At 35.1% G+C, this 16,936-nt stretch overlaps 1 pseudogene; it reads right to left on the reverse strand.

Annotated features, from left to right (window-relative positions):
• Positions 1-10,922: 10,922 nt before the first annotated feature.
• LOC124960534 (olfactory receptor 5D18-like) lies at positions 10,923-11,867 on the reverse strand (annotated as a pseudogene).
• Between the last annotated feature and the right edge of the window lie 5,069 nt (positions 11,868-16,936).

Raw genomic sequence — 16,936 nt, forward strand, 5'->3', positions numbered from 1 at the left:
ATATCCAAAAATTGGTGATGATATGAGAGGATGTTAATTATCTTGATTGTGGTAATCATTACACAACGTGTACTTTTTCTTTTCACATTTTTATTGGTGCATTATAGTTCTACATAATGATGGGATTTGTTATTACATACTCATATGTGCACATAATAAACAGTACAGCAGTATAATTTGGCCAGTATCTCTCCCCAGCCCTTCCTCCCCACCCTACCTCACACACCATGGACCTTTTCCTCTGCTCACTTCCCTTTGCTTCTCCTGAGATCCCTGCCTCCCCAACTGTCTTTTCCTTTTTCCTCTTTATCTTCTACATATGAAATAAAACATATGACTCTTGACCTTCTGAGTTTGACTTACTTCACTTAACACAATCATCTCTAGTTCCATCCACTTTCCTGCAAATGACATAACTTTATCTCTAGAGCTCCTCCATTGTGTATATACATCACATTTACTTTATTCAGTCATCTATTGATGGATGCCTAGAATGGTTCCATAGTTTGGCTATTGTGAATTGTGATGCTAAAAACCTGGGTATGCATATATCATGCATGTAACATCCTTTGATTGTATCCACCCATACTGCAAGCCCCTTTCCTCTTCAGTAAAAAGTCCCCTGTATTTCCATATTATGTTTTTGTTATTGTTGCTATATTTTAGATTCCACATATGAAATTTAAAAAAATACAATACTTGTTTTTTTGAGTCTGACTTATTTCACTTAACATGACCTCCTGTTCCATGCATTTTCCTTCAAATGACATGGTTTTGTTATTCTTTGCGGTGAAATAGTTCTCCGTCCTGTGTATAGGACATGTTTTCTTTACTCATTTTTCAATTAATGGGGATTTAGGCATAATAGCTTGGTTATTATGACTAGAAGAGATCTGCCTATATCAGCTTTTCAGATTTGAGGAAGACACACACCTGTCAGGACTCAGTGCAAACCCCAGGAGAGCCATCCCTAAGACACATAAATAAATTATGGGATGACCGAGTCATGAAAACTTTTGTTCCTCCATTTTGATGGCTTCCATAGTGCTCCATGGAAGATCTCTCTTCCCTTTTTAAGTCAAGCAGAGCTTCTAACACTTTTAGGATAAATCCCTATTCTAAATCCACTAGGTTTAACAATAAAGAGTAGTTATTTTCTTGTCCTGATAAAACATTGGCTAATACAAAGTCTATATTTACCAGAATTAACAGCAATGGACAAACCATTCTTTATGAACAAATTACACTTCTTATCTTTAATCTCAATAGTACAATTACATGGGAGGACAATTATACCTCATCAGTCAAATTCTCCAAGGTGAATGTATGTGGTTACTATGAAGAGGTCACAAAAAGCACAGTGCACATAAAGGATTACACACATTATGGAATACTTGTATGTTGTACCATATCTGAAATGTACATAATTATGACTATGTTGGAATATGTACATACATATCTATATGGGCTTACTTAAGCTCAGTTATATGTAATTACATGCAGTATATATAATTAAATAAGTAATTTTAACTTTCTATAATCAGTTTCTCTAGGATAAAATGATAAGATACATCAATATTTTTTTCTGCTTTTGCCCATTTATCCTTAATAGGTCTACAGCATAAGTCCTTCATGAAAGAAAAGTTGCATTTTCCAAGAATATCACTTTTTAAAGGAACTGGGTCAAGAAAATCTCATCAATATCTCCTCCTACTAATCTCCCTTCTCTTTTCCCTATATTATTGAACAAGTCATAGAGAAGAATTTTATTCTGAAATATTCAATCTCACTTCTCATGAACAAATAGGAAGAAAGGAAATTGCTAGGTTCTTTGAGAAATTTTTCTATAACATCATATAGCATTTTACAACTGTCTTCAAAGTCATTTTGTCTTTTACCCTCATCTGAAATGTATGAGCATTCCAGTTGCTCACCATTACGTGGAATTTCACTTGCATGCATTTTCAATTATTTGTTCTTTTCTAACTGGAGAGTCTGAATTTTAGTCATTCATTTTTTTCAAATATAGAATAATAAATATAAGAATATTATATTGAGTGCCAAAGAGATTTAATGACAACTAATTTTCTGAAAGTGTCCTTCACATCTCTGTTCCTAAGGCTGTAGATCAATGGGTTCAGCATGGGAATCACCACTGTATAAAACACAGAGGCTACTTTAACTGAGAGCCAAGAAGTCTTGGGACTAGGAGCGCAGTAGAGGAACAGGATGGTTCCATGAAAGATGGTGATGGTGGTCAGGTGGGAGGCGCAGGTGGAGAAGGTTCTCTGACGCCCATTTGCACAAGGGATCCTCATAACACTGATGAAAACAAACACATAGGGAACAGTGATAATGATCAGGCTGCTCATCTCATTGAATACCACAATAATGAAACATAGCATCTGGCTGATATGGGGGTCTGCTCTCTCTCTCTCTCTCTCTCTCTCTCTCTCTCTTTCCAGAGACCCATATTCATGCACCACAGATAGATACATATTCAAGGGAGAATGCAGGCTATCTCAAGAGAAAACACTTCTTTGAAGTAAAGCAAGAAATACCCATTTAAGAGAGAACCAGTTCAGTCTTCAGAGAAAGAAACTTTTGAGGTGAAGCAAACAAATACACTCAAATGAGAATGCAGGCTATCTCCAGAGGTAGAGACTGTCCTTCTCTTATCTTTTAAAGTACCTTGCCAACTTTGATTAAGCACTGAACATTATGTTCAAAACTCAGGTGTAAAGATAACTTGAGGTCTCAAAGCATCTAATCAGGACCAAAATGTTTCTGCTTCCAAGTTACTTAGAGCACAGGCAATCCAGTGCTCTTTCACCCAACCTCCAGGCCCAAGGTTTTCTGGTCACTGAAATGAGTCACATCTCAGTAAGTGTTGTCTATCACATGATCATTTTTATACCTGTGTCATCAGTTCAGGGTCTCAACCTGGAAATTTTCCAACTTTGGTTACCATTAAAATTTAACCCTTTCCCTATATGTGTCTGTGTGACCATAAAACTTGTAGCTCATACGTTCAGTGAATGGTTTCCAGGGAAATGCAGGTGCAGGTATCTGGCTCATCTTTCTGGGATCATGTCTTATTATCAAAATTGGCCTGTTCTACATTCTTCCTTGAATTATATAAATTCATTTTTCTACTGACTGGGCATGGTAACTATAATTGGGTACAAATCATACTACTTCATATACTTCATAAATATTTCAGGTATATAAAAATACTAAGTCTCTTTTCCTTGAGACAGAGTCTAGCTAAGTTGCTTGGGCCCTCCCTAAATTGCTGAGGCTGGCCTCAAATTTGCATTCCTCCTGCCTCAGCCTCCTGAGACAGTGGGATCACATAATGCCCTACCATACCCTGCAATAGTTTTCTTTAGAAGGGTGGCAAATCCAGATTTGGTGGTGCACACCTGTAATTTCTGTGATTTGTGGAGCTGAGTGGGAGGAATATGAGTTTAAGGCCAACAAGATTAACCCTACCAAGACCCTGTTTCAAACTTAAAAAGTAAGAAGTGTGGCAAATTCTACAATATACACAGCTTGCGAACTACCAAAAACAATTGAAACGTGAGCTGAGGATTTGTTTTTTGGACCCAAGGGCACTCTCCCACTGAATCACCTTTCTAATGTTATTTTTAGATGTACTCACTGGGTTGCTGAGACTGACATTTGGAAACAGTTGAGGCTTAGAAGACCTTGAATATTGCCTTTTGATCTATTATTTTTCTCACATGTCCATTACTTTTTTAGATACTTTTTCTGATGCTGTGACCAAAAGACCTGACAAGAACAATTTTAGAGGATAAAAAGTTTATTTGGGGCCTTACAGTTTCAGAGGTCTCTGTTCTTAAATAGCCAACTCCATTGTTCTGGGCCTAAAGTAAGTCAGAATATCCATGGCAGAAGTACAGCAATGGAAAGCAGCTCAAGACATGGTAACAGGAAGCAGAGAGAGAGAGAGAGAGAGAGAGAGAGAGAGAGAGAGAGAGAGAGAGAGAGAGGAGAGATCCCTTCACCATGGACAAAAATGTGGAATGCCCCCAAAGACCCACCTCCTCCAGCCATACCCAACCTGCCTAGGGTTATCACTCAGGTAATCCCTATCAGGGGATTAATGCATTGATTGGATTAAGACTCCTGTAGACCAATAATTTCATCTTCAAAATTCCTTGCATTGTCTCTCACATGACCTCTTGGGGGACACCTCACTTCTAAACCACAGTACATAGATAGCCAGTTATTCTAAAGATGATGAGAGATGGTTGAGCAAACCCATACTCAGTAGCAATGTGCTGTGAAGCAAGGCTTTCCTAAAGTACATAGCACACAGCAGCCCCACATCAGATTGCCCACAGTTTCTAGAAAATTAATTAATAGAACTCTTAAAATATTGACTATGGAATGGTTTTAAAGAGTTGCTGAGGCAGTAGTTTCGAGTGCTCCTGAGAATCACAGACTTAAATGCTTTCTTTATGACATTCTTTGGCATCTTTAGAGCATAAGACATAATATTTTATTCAGTGAACAGCATGTGACAAATATATATGGTTCTGGGTAAAAATGAAGGAGCTAAGCAGTGTTGACGCTGACTGCATCTCTGCTCTGCTGGTGTTCACTATCGTTGGTTAACTTTCTGTAAATGTTCATTCCAGAACCTGGGTTGAAGGAATGCTCACTCTTTCTGTTGTGCTTATCTGTAGGTGGAAGGCATCCACCCCAGGAGGAAAGAATCAAACCAGGAAGAGACATTTAAGGCCCCTTCTGTGCAATAGCTTACAACACATTCACCAACTTCACATTGTCTAGGGCGAGTCACATTGAATTATTCTTCCAACCTGCAGGATGAATGCAGACAATAGAACAAATAATGATGGTGACTATATCATTATCCTCTACCCAAGCCTCACATCTGCCACAAAATGAATGTGAGGAAATTCATAGGGAAAATATAAAGAATTTAATGCACTCTTGAATATAATAGAGTAGAAATTCTCTGGAACTTCTAGGGAAGATGAGTATGGTCTTAAACAATTACAAAACCATTATTCAAAACAAGTTTTTTTTAATTCTAAGTTAAATTTTTAATTTTAATTTAATTTTGAGTTAAAATTTAACTTTCTCCTTTTCAAAGGATATTAATTATTGAAAAATAAAGCAAAATATGAAAATGTTTTATGTTACAAACAGAAAAAGGAATAATATCCACAATACACATAAACCAATTGCAAATGCAAAATAATTCAAAGGGTTGGCTAACATGGCATACAAAGATAATTTGGAAAAGAAATATATCCATGGAAATATTAAAATATGCCCAACCTCAGTAATTGCAAATATTTAATCATGATCTACAATGAGCAAATTATTAAACTTCCACAGGTCTGAAAATACTGAGAGCTGATGGAGTAGATTATGACTTTGGAATATTCAGACATTGCTATTTATTATAAATTGATATAACCTTTTTGAAAAAGTAGAGCTACATAAATGTGCACAAACTTGTTATCTCATTCTCATGGAGATTCCTCAGAAAACTTGGAATGGAAACACCATTCGACCCAGTTATCCCACTCCTTTGTTTATATCCAAAGGACTTAAAATTAACATACTACAGTGATGCAGCCACATCAATGTTTATAGCAGCTCAATTCACAATAACTAAACTATGGAACCAGGTTAGATGCCCATCATCAGATAAATGGATAGAAAAAATGTGAGATATATTTTATCTCACAGGAAGCAGAGAGAGACAGAGAGAGAGAGAGAGAGAGAGAGAGAGAGAGAGAGAGAGAGAGAGACAGAGAGAGACAGAGAGAGAAGAGAGATTCCTTCACCATGGACAAAAATGTGGGATGTCCCCAAAGGCCTACCTCCTCCTGCCATACCCAACCTGTCTAGGGTTATCACTTAGGTACATACATATATACACACAATGGAATATTACCGAGCTTTCGAGAAGAATAAAATTCTGGCATTTGCTGGTGAATAGATGGAGTTAGAGAAGATCATGCTGAGTGAAATAAGCCAATCCCAAAGAAACAAAGGCTGAATATTTTCTCTAATAAGTGAATGATGATATATAATCGGGGTTGGGGGTAAGAGGGGAGAGAAGAATGGAGTAACTTTAGATTTCATAGAGGGAAAAGAGAGGGGGGTATGAAAAATTGTGGAATGAGATAGACATAATTACTGTATGTACATGTACATGAATAGTATGAATTTACATCATGCACAAACATAGAAAGGAAAAGATGTACCCCATTTGTGCACAATGAATCAAAATGTGGTCTTTAGAAATTAAAAAATAATTTAACAAAGAAAAAAGAATAAAAGCCCTTCCCCCTCCCCCCCAAAAAAAAAGTTAAACAGGGACAAGATTGTACAAACTATAAATATATGCAAAATCTTGAATGATTTATAAAGTCATAGAGTACACAAAGTATGATACATGAAATAAGCAATATATCATTATAAAGTTTTTGAACAGGAAATATCATTTACTATTTTGAGGGAGATATCTTTAAATAGTGAATCTCTATAACAAGTGCATCTTTATTGTGAAAGTCTTAATTTTGGCTATTGCACAAGTGGAGAGAAATAGCCAGACATTGATTTTTATAGTACTGGAAATAGTTTTGCTCTGATATATTTGGGAGTTACACAATATTTCCTTTAAAATGCACTTCTGTATGTATTAAATTTTAATTACTGATACAAGAGAGGCAAATGCCATGTTTTCAAAGAGACTGATTTTCATTTTAAAATAGAAAAAGGTTAGATAATTCTAACCATTTAGGAAACAGAAATAAACAGATTGTATGTTTTACAAAACAATGAGTAATCTATGATTAATTAATTATGAAAAGTAAAGAAAAAGAAATGTAGGGAAATTTTATATTAACTACTATAAGTCAAATGCATTATTATAATGATTTTGAGAACTGAAAAGTGAAGAAATTCCCAATTTTGTAGATATAAATAATATGACTTATTGGCAGATATGTAGAGGTTGGGTAGGAATAATTAACATTTTTTTCCATAACAATGCTCATATTCTTTATTCAAGATTTTGGGGGATTTACAAGGAATTAACAAAAGCAAAAAGATGAATGAAGATATTTTGAGTAGTATTATTTATAAGAGAAAAACATGGAAACAACCTGTGTTTGAAATTAGAAAACTTTAAATATCATATTACATTAAAATATTGTTATAGTAAAATACCTAAAATAACTATGTAGATGTTTATTTTGTTTATTTTATTTTGATTCATTGTACACAAATTGGGTACAACCTATCATGTCTCTGGTAGTACACAAAGTAGAGTCATACCATTGCATAATCATACATGAACATAGGGTAATGATGTTTTTCTCATTCTATTATTTTTCCTTCCCCCACCCTCATTTTCCTCTATACAAGTCATCCTTCCTCCATTCTCTCCTCCCTCTCACCCTGTTATGTGTCATCATCCACTTATCAGAGAAATTGTTTGGCCTTTGGTTTTTATTGGCTTATTTCATTTAGCATGATATTCTCCAATTCCATCCACTTACCTGCAACTGCCATAATTTTATTCTTCTTTGTGGCTGAATAATATTCCATTGTGTATATATACCACAGTTTCTTTATCCATTCATGTACTGAAGGGCATCTAGGTTGGTTCCACAATCTAGCCATTGTGAATTGAGCTGCTATTAACATTGATGTAGTTGTATCACTGTAGTATGCTGATTTTAAGTCCTTCAGGTATAGACCAAGGAGTGGGATGGCTGGGTCAAATGGTGGTTTTATTCCAAGTTTTCTAAGGAATCTCAATACTGCCCTCCAGAGAGGCAGCACCAATTTGCAAACCCACCAGCAATGTATGAGTGTACCTTTTTCCCCACATCCTCACCAACACCTACTGTTGTATGTATTCTTCATATTAGACATTCTAATTGGGGTGAGATGAAGGTAAAAGACCTCTACAATGAGAACTACAGAATATTAAAGAAAGAAATTAAAGAAAATCTTAGAAAATGGAAAGATCTCCCATGTTCTTGGATATGAAGAATTAATATTGCCAAGATGGCCATACTACCATAAGTGATATACAGATTCAATGCAATTCCAATTACAATGCCAATGATATACCTAAAGAAATAGAGAAAGTGATCTTGAAATTCATTTGGAAGAATAAGAGACCCACAATAGCTAAAACAATCCTTAGCAGGAAGAGTGAAAGAGGCAGTATCACAATACCAGACAATAGTAACAAAAACGGCATGGTTTTGGCACCAAAGTACACATGCAGACCGATGGTATGGGATAGAAGACACAGAGACAAACCTACATAAATACTGTTACCTCATACTAGACAAAGATGCCAAAAACATACAATGGAGAAAAGATAGCCTCTTCAACATATGGTGCTGGGAAAGCTGGAAATCCATATACAGCAAAATGAAACCAAACCCCTATCTCTCACCCTGGACAAAACTCAACTCAAAATGGATCAAGGACCTAGGGATTAGACCAGAGGCCCTGTACCTAATAGAAGGAAAAGTAGGCTCAAATCTTCACCAAGTGGGCTTAGGACCAGGCTTCCTTAACATGACTCCCAAAGCACAAGAAATAAAAGCAGGAATCAATTATTGGGATAGATTCAAACTAAAATTTTTCTTTTCTTTTTTTTTTAAACAGCAAAGGAAACACTCAACAATGTGAAGAGAGAGCCTACAGAGTTGGAGAAAATCTTTGCCTCACACACTTCAGATAGAGCACTAATCTCCAGAATTTATAAAGAACTCAAAAAGTTTACACCAAGAATACAAATAACCCAATCAATAAATGGGTTAAGGACATGAGCTGATACTTCACGGAAGATCTACAAACAATCAACAGATATATGAAAAAATGTTCAACATCTCTACTAATAAGAGAAATGCAAATCAAAACTACCATATGGGATAGTTAACATTTTTCACATCATTTAAATAACTAATTAGATGGGGATGTCATTTATATTTAAAGAGTAGATAAGTTGATGGTGAGAATGTGTAATCAAAGGTCGGATTTTAAAAATTATCATTTAGTAGTACTAAAAAATGTATATAAGTATTAGAAATGAATTGGGGATGGAATGCTTATTTCACACAATAAGGCCTTTATTACTAAGGTAGTTTTTAATTACAATGGTTTCACCTAATATTCTTCAAATATAATAGCTTATGTTGATGTTTGATTGTTGAACCAACATTGCATTCCTGAGATAAACAGGAGTTGGTAATGAAATACCATATATTCCTAGATTGGTTTGATAATATTTTGTAGAGAGTTTTTATATCTAATAATCTATCTATATCTCTCCATATACTGGAGGAAAAATATCCATGTAAAGTTATTCCCCAGAGTCTTTATCAGTTTTTTATAAAAGGACTGCCTTACTCCACCTGCGCTCTTTCTTTCCTGCTGTAGTTAGGAAGCTGTCTCTGTACAGAGAGTTGTGACACAAGTGGAATTTACTGGGAAGTTTTAATTCTTTCAGAGATTGCAGCATTTCAGTACTTTTTGTTCAACATCTCACACTGTTGCCTCATTTATTTTTCTAGTTTATAGTTGTCTATTGTATGAGAACTGTCAAGAACAAGTCAGTCATGGCCAGCTCTGACCACTATGATGACCTCATGGATTATTCTGATTTAGGGTTACCTTAGTAATAATGGCCTTATTGTGTGAAATAAATATTCCAACCCAAAGTAGAATAATAAGAAATACTTAAAGAAGGTCTAAATAGAACAGGTTCACATAATTTGGAGGAAACAATAATTTCTAAGAGAACAGAAAATGGAAACTGACATCAAGACCTAGGCCTAGCCCTAAACCTAGACATAGATATAGATATATAGATTATAGAAACATCATTATGTAGTTATCTTTATAGAGAGAGACTTTTTAACCATCTCTGCAAATCCTTTTAACTTCATCATAAGCCTGAGGTAAGGAACCTCTCTGGTTATTCCTAGGCATGTACATAGAAACACCATAGATATTGTTTGGCCATCAGTGTTCAGTGATTAAATGGATAAAGAACAGTAAATTAGGAAAGATAGGAAAATGACTCAGATATAACTTTCCTATGTTCATATATGAATAATGGCCAATGAAACCCCACATCATGTACAACCATAAGAATGGGATCCTAATTAGAATAAGTTATGCTCCATGTGTGTGTAGTATGTCAAAATATACTCTATGGTCATGTATATCTAAAAATAAAAAATATAATAGCCAAAAAAAGAAGTGAATTTCACTTACTTCTTGATATCAATACCTCAACATTTATTGAACTTCAATATATTACATTATACATTACATTTATACTTGAGAAAAATGAGTGACACATAGATAGTAACTAATATTTTCTACATATTTGCCTAAATCAGATAATCATTTCATAATATAAACCAGGGGTTCCTATTTTAGTTGAAATAGTATAAGAGGAAATGAAAAGCCATGTTTTGTAAAACTTGAGTCAAAAGTATGAGTTTCAAGGATTTGAGAATGCCTCCAAGTGAGGACTTTTATAATCTATTTGTTCTTTATTTTAAGAACAGTTTAAAGTTATGCCATGACATAAGGTTCAAACACTAAAATAAATATATCTTCAATTTTCCTTCCCTAGTGTTCAGTGAGGAAATGATGAAGCATAACTATTCAGATATCTTCAGATTAAGTAGAGATAAGTGCATTATATTTGTGTGAAAACAGAGAAAATAGTAACTCAATTTTCACACTGAAAACCACTCTATATTTAATATTCAATTGATCTAAAGTATAACCATGTATTAACTTCAAGTTAAAGTATCATCAATAAGTATATGAAAAAATTAATAAGATTAGGACATAAATAAGCTTTTTAAAAATTATACTGGATGAGAATGCAGTTTGGAGTTTATCAGCCTCCTCAGTGTCTCTACATCTTTGTTCCTGAGGCTGTAGATCTGGGGATTCAGCATGGGGATCATGACTGCAGAAAGTGCGGTCGCCACTTTAACCAGGAGCCAGGGGTTTCTGGAGTGGGGTACGCAGTAGAGAAGGAGGATGATCCCATGGAAGATGCTGATGGCAGTCAGGTGAGAGGTACAGGTGGAAAAAGCTTTGCAGAGGCCACCCTTGGAAGGCATCCTGATGACAATGACAACAATGAAGATGTAGGAGGCAAGGGTGATCAGGAGGCTATATGCCTCACTAAATATAGAAATGACTAAACACACCATCTGGCTGAAGAAGGAATCGGAGCAGGAGACGGAGATGATGGCAGAGTACTCACAGCCAAAGTGGTCATGAGGCCTGATCCACAGTAGGATAGTTGCACAAGCAAATATGTGATTATCAAGGAACAGAGGTCACCCCATGTGTAAGTTCCAGCCACTAGGAGGGCACAGAGCTTGTGAGACATAGCAACTGTGTAGAGCAGGGGGTTACACACGGCCCCAAACCGGTCATAGGACATCACTGCCAACATGAACATCTCTGTAATCACACATGCACAACCAAAGAAAAACTGTGTCATGCATCCATTGAAGGAGATAGTTCTGTCTTCCACAACCAAGATCTCTAACAGCTTAGGTGTAAATACACTGGAGTAGCAAATGTCCAGAAATGAGATAGCTGAGGAAAAAGTACATGGGTGTATGCATTTGGGGATTTATTCTTCTCACTAGGATTATGCCCATGTTCCCCACCAGAGTGACAGTGTAGATGGTGAGGAACAGTAGGAAGAGGGGTGCCTGGAGGTGTGGGAATTCTGAGAATCCCACCAGGATGAATGTGAACACAGAGCTCTGGTTTCCTGTGTCATGTGCCATGTGTACCACGATCCTTTGTGAAGATGGAGAGAGAGAGAGAGAGAGAGAGAGAGAGAGAGAGAGAGAGAGAGAGAGAATAAAATTGAGCATCAGAACTTGAGAATTCCGAGAAGGAGAAGCTCTGTAGATGCTCAGTATAAACCAGTGTAAACAAATGTGGTCAGTTCACCCTCATAAGTGGTTCTGCTTTGCTTGGGATTCTTATTAGAATACTCATTGACTTTTTATAAGAGAAAATCAGTTTTATCCTTCAGCATTATAGTTTTCTACAAAACACAGTAGTACCTATCAACATTATTATTTCCTACAAATATTTCCTAAAATGCATTTGTAAATGTATGTGATGCTTAGAATGTTCATGATAAATATAAATATAATTAGGTAAAAGAAAAAAGGCAGAGAGCAAACTCAGGAAATCATTGGGCAGATTGTACCAGTTATCAGGTGATGGAAGAGCATATCCTTTTAGAAGAAGAAGTTACGATTTAAAAAATAAAAACTTTGTAAGCAGTCACAGAGGAATACTCCGAAAAACTGAGGTGTTTGGAAGGAGAATCACTAGAGCTTATGATTTCAAGACCTACCATGGCAAGATAGCAAGAACTCATATCTGAAGCAAATACCAGTTAAAACAAACAAACCACCAAATAGTATGAAATGTATTTTCCAGACATTCACAATTGTATATTGATTCATTGAAATTTTACTTCTTCAAGGCATATTCTATTATCAAAGGTTCATAAAACATCCAAGAGCATCTTTAAATGGTCTGAACAACAACAAAAACATTCCACTGGTTGACTTGACATGTGGCTTAGTGGGAACACTTCCCTGGTACCTGTGAGGCCCTGGGTTCCATCCTCAGTACTGCATATAAACAAATTCTACTGATAGCTATGTTCAGTAGAATTATCACCAGCATATAATCTTTTATAAGATCATGAATTCAATATATCAAGTAATATCCTAAGAAAACATCTCAATATATTCTTAACCTTTTCACATTTTTCACGTAACTTACACAGTTTGTTTTTAGTACATAACCTATAAAACAGCAATAAACATCCACTATTTATTAGCAACTAAAAACTACAAAAAAGGTACTACTAAAAATCAATCTCTCATAGAAAACAAAACAGAACCAAAAAGCCCTTTTGTCCCCAAGGCAAACTTTGTTGTGGTAGCCATGGAAAAACTACATAAAAAGATTGAAAAATAGAAAAAATATTGTGATCTGTAGGTGTATGAATATTTGAAATTTCACATGATACAATTTAAATAAAAGGTTAATTTTGAAATGAATGTGGAGACCCATAAAATATGACAGAGCTACCTTGTGCTTATCTGAACTCTGACAATTATTTTTCCAGTCTGTAATAGCTGAGAACCTCAGTTATTACACTGGATCTGCTGCTACTCATCCCAGCAGATCATCAACTCTACCACCACAACGTCCATTGCACACAACATCCAGTGGATCTTGGTGAACCATATTCATTTGAGCTCATGTGTTAACACAAAAGGCTCGTCTTTATGTTTAGTCATGGAAATTACATTTATTTCACTACAATTATGCACGTGAAGACTTTGGAGACACAATCTACTAAGATAGCAAGGAAACTTGTGAAATGCTGACTTTAGTTAAATTAAGTGACCTTTCCAAAAATTCGTATGCCAAGATTAGAATAAGATGTGGAGTAGTTTAAAAGCAGAAAAATCCTAATTCTTTCTGCATATTTTGTGCAGATGTTCTTAGCAATATTACTTTTGTCCTTTCCTTACATCGAGGTTCTTGAGCTCACATCTAGTGATCCTTCTTCAAAACCTTTAACTGAAGAAAACCATGTGCCTAATCATCATAGTCAATTCTCTATTTAAATATTTATCTTAATGTGTCATTATCAATAATGACATTTCTGTTTTTAGACTCTAATAATTATGTTTCAGTCAGCAAATTAAAGGAGAAAAATTTGATTCACTCTTTTTCATAGTAGAGACTTTCCATATGTTTTAATTGGTCCTTCTGCTATTTCCTCAGGATACATCTACATTTGTTTATGCTTTTCTGTCATTTATCTTTCACAATGATTAAAAAAAATTGTTCATAGAGTTCACTCAATACTCTTGGTGCATAATTAACCTTCCTAAACAGGTGTCAGCATGAAGCATTCTACCCAAGTCTGAATGGGTTGAAGTCAGGAAACTGCTATCATTTGCTATATACCTAATGCTTAGAACTACTTGTGGTTAATTATGTGAAATGAACTCAATTCACTGCAACAGCACAATTATTCAATGATTTACTGGTACAACACAAACCCCAAGCATATACACTTTGAATTTTAAGGTCAAAATTGAGGATTGTGCATTATTATTACATTTAGTGCCTTGTGAATGTCCTCTGGTCTCCCATTGCTGCCTGCATGGCCTTCCATTTTACCTGCAAGTATATTTGACACCCTTCTTGTCTTAATTTGGTACTCTCTGTCTACCCAGAATCCTTCACTATAATTTCAGTTTCCCTTATTCTTACTGATCATCAGTGATCATTCTGGTGTTCTACACCTGAGTATGATTTTGAAAATGTGTGAAACCTTTTCAAAATGTTGTGTCATTTCTACTTTGGAAGAATACCTGTATTGTCTAAATCATGTGATTTAGTTTAATAAGTACAGGGGCATAAATATGTGGAAGGATTCCCGATGACATAAAGGTTGTCATCTCACAGTTGTTTTGAGTGCAAGGTGTGCGCTATGTATTTATTTGTTTATAAATGATCAGGTACATAAAAACAATGGGCACCATCATTGCTAAACTATTACCATGGTGATAATTCTGTGAAAGTAGTTAGGTGTTCCTTGCAGCTAATTAAGCTAAGTATTTGAAGGATTCCTGGGATAATATGTATTAATTACCCTTATGTCTACGGCATTATATACAAAAAAATAAATGTTCTAGAGAATTTACATTCTGTAGTCTTTAGTAGTAACTGGCTTGATGTCCAGTTTGGGCCTCAACTGTCCACTCATTCCTCAATCCAGTCATGTATTAATCTTAATTTCCCAAAGTTCCTAATCAATGTCTAGTGCTTTCTGCTCATCATTGAGCAGATCTCATGTTGTGCCTACAATAAATTCAGTCAGGAAAATGTGAAAAGCAGAGAAATTTGGAAGTGTTTCTCCTTATTCACTTCTACTGTGAACATCTGTCATTTAGCTACAAGGGTATTTGTGACCCATGAAAATCCATCCCAGCTACACTTTAACCTTGAACCCAACAACTTAGTTGTGATTGACAGCTTTTCATCTCAAAAGCATGAAATCGACACAGTTCTACTTGGGTCTCTATGATATCCTCAGGAAGTATTAAATATATTAATTTGTCACTAAATATAATGCTCAAATCATATTATTGTTTGAAAATGTTACTCTATAAAAATGGTTATTTCCTCTAACCCTCACAAATGGCCCCAATTTTTCCTCTAGTATTTTATAGCATGTCCTCTTGCAATGAAAAGATCTCTAAGTAGCTTCCCCAAGAAAATATTTCTGGTTATCCAAACCTCACTGTTGTTTTCTGTTTTGTTTTGTTTTCTGGCTCAATATAAGGGTTATCAAAATACCAAAGTTTTTCTGGCTCCTATTTATTTTGCATGTGTGTTATTACACTATTTATCAAATACTTGGCACATTTTGCCATTTTATCTGCATATTCATGTTTGTGCATGGTACTTTATTTTCACTGAATTTATTAATATAAAGAAGACAAAGTTTACATTTAATATTTCATTAAAAACCTCTCATATCTCACATGTTAAAGGACATAGTTTCATAATCAGTAAAATGATTCTAGGAACAATGAGAGTAGAGTTTGGCACCTTTTGTAACTGAACATTGTAGACTTCCTCTCCCTCAATCCACATAATTTTTCTTATCACAAATTTTTTCTCAATCTTAAAATACCCCATATAAGAAAAATAAAAAAGGCCCCATATAGAAGCAACTCACCAAACCCCAGATTTTCTTGATATATGCTTTTAAATTGTTGGCTTCCTTGTTAATGTTAATAAGCTGATGCACAATCATCCTCTAAATTACAACATTTCTCTAAATTTTTGCATTCCTTTAAAAGCAATGAGTGAGTCTTGTAAAATAGAATTCAGTAAAGAATCTCACTCTTGACTTTTATCCAATTGTTCAACATTTTTTTAAAGGAGCATAGAAATGCCTTTGAAAAGAAACAATCATTGGATTTGTCTTCCATGACCAAATTGCTTGTTTTGTATCTAACTACTCAACTTTGGGGACCCAGACCCTGGAGAATCCATGACACCTTGTTGTCATGAACTACATGAAAAATAATTAGAGGTAGTTTCCTCTTCTATTAGTTAGAAGATAAGTTCTCTAAATCAGTTATATGTTGATCTTCACATTAAATAAACCAATTTACCTCTCTATATATATTGTTCTTCTAAAAATTATAGGGAAAAAAAAACAGGAAAAAACACTGCCATATCTCCTCTTTTAATTTCAATATAGTTACAGTTCATGTGTGTTTCCTCTACCCTTAGTGGAATATTTGTGTATTTATTTACAGGGAAACATACTGAACAATGTATTATACGTCCTTTTATACTCCACTCCACAGACCCAATGTGATCCCGAGTATGCCTTCACTGGAGAATCAAAGAACTGTGAGAGGTTTGGATTCAGAATTGTGCTGCAGATCCTTCTCCTTCTCAGCATATGCCTAAAGGTGTAGCACTGATATTTTAAAAAGAGTTAGCATAATTCATAAAATACTTCCTAGAATCAAGGCAGTGAAGAAAAACAGTGATTCCACAGATTGACACATTAAAACACCATGAGACTGGTGACTGACCATGAAACCTTGAGAAACACACATATTTATAAGCATTTTGAAATAAAACATGCAAATATTAATTGTACAAATTGAATCATCTGGTGCAGGTAATTTGTATTATCCAGTATAGGCATGCTAAAATTAAGCATCAAAAAACTGTTTTCCTTAACAAGTGTGAATTTTTTAAAGACCATGGCTAGGAAAAA

Source organism: Sciurus carolinensis, chromosome 11 (genome assembly GCF_902686445.1).
Source record: "Sciurus carolinensis chromosome 11, mSciCar1.2, whole genome shotgun sequence".
Lineage (NCBI taxonomy): Eukaryota > Metazoa > Chordata > Mammalia > Rodentia > Sciuridae > Sciurus > Sciurus carolinensis.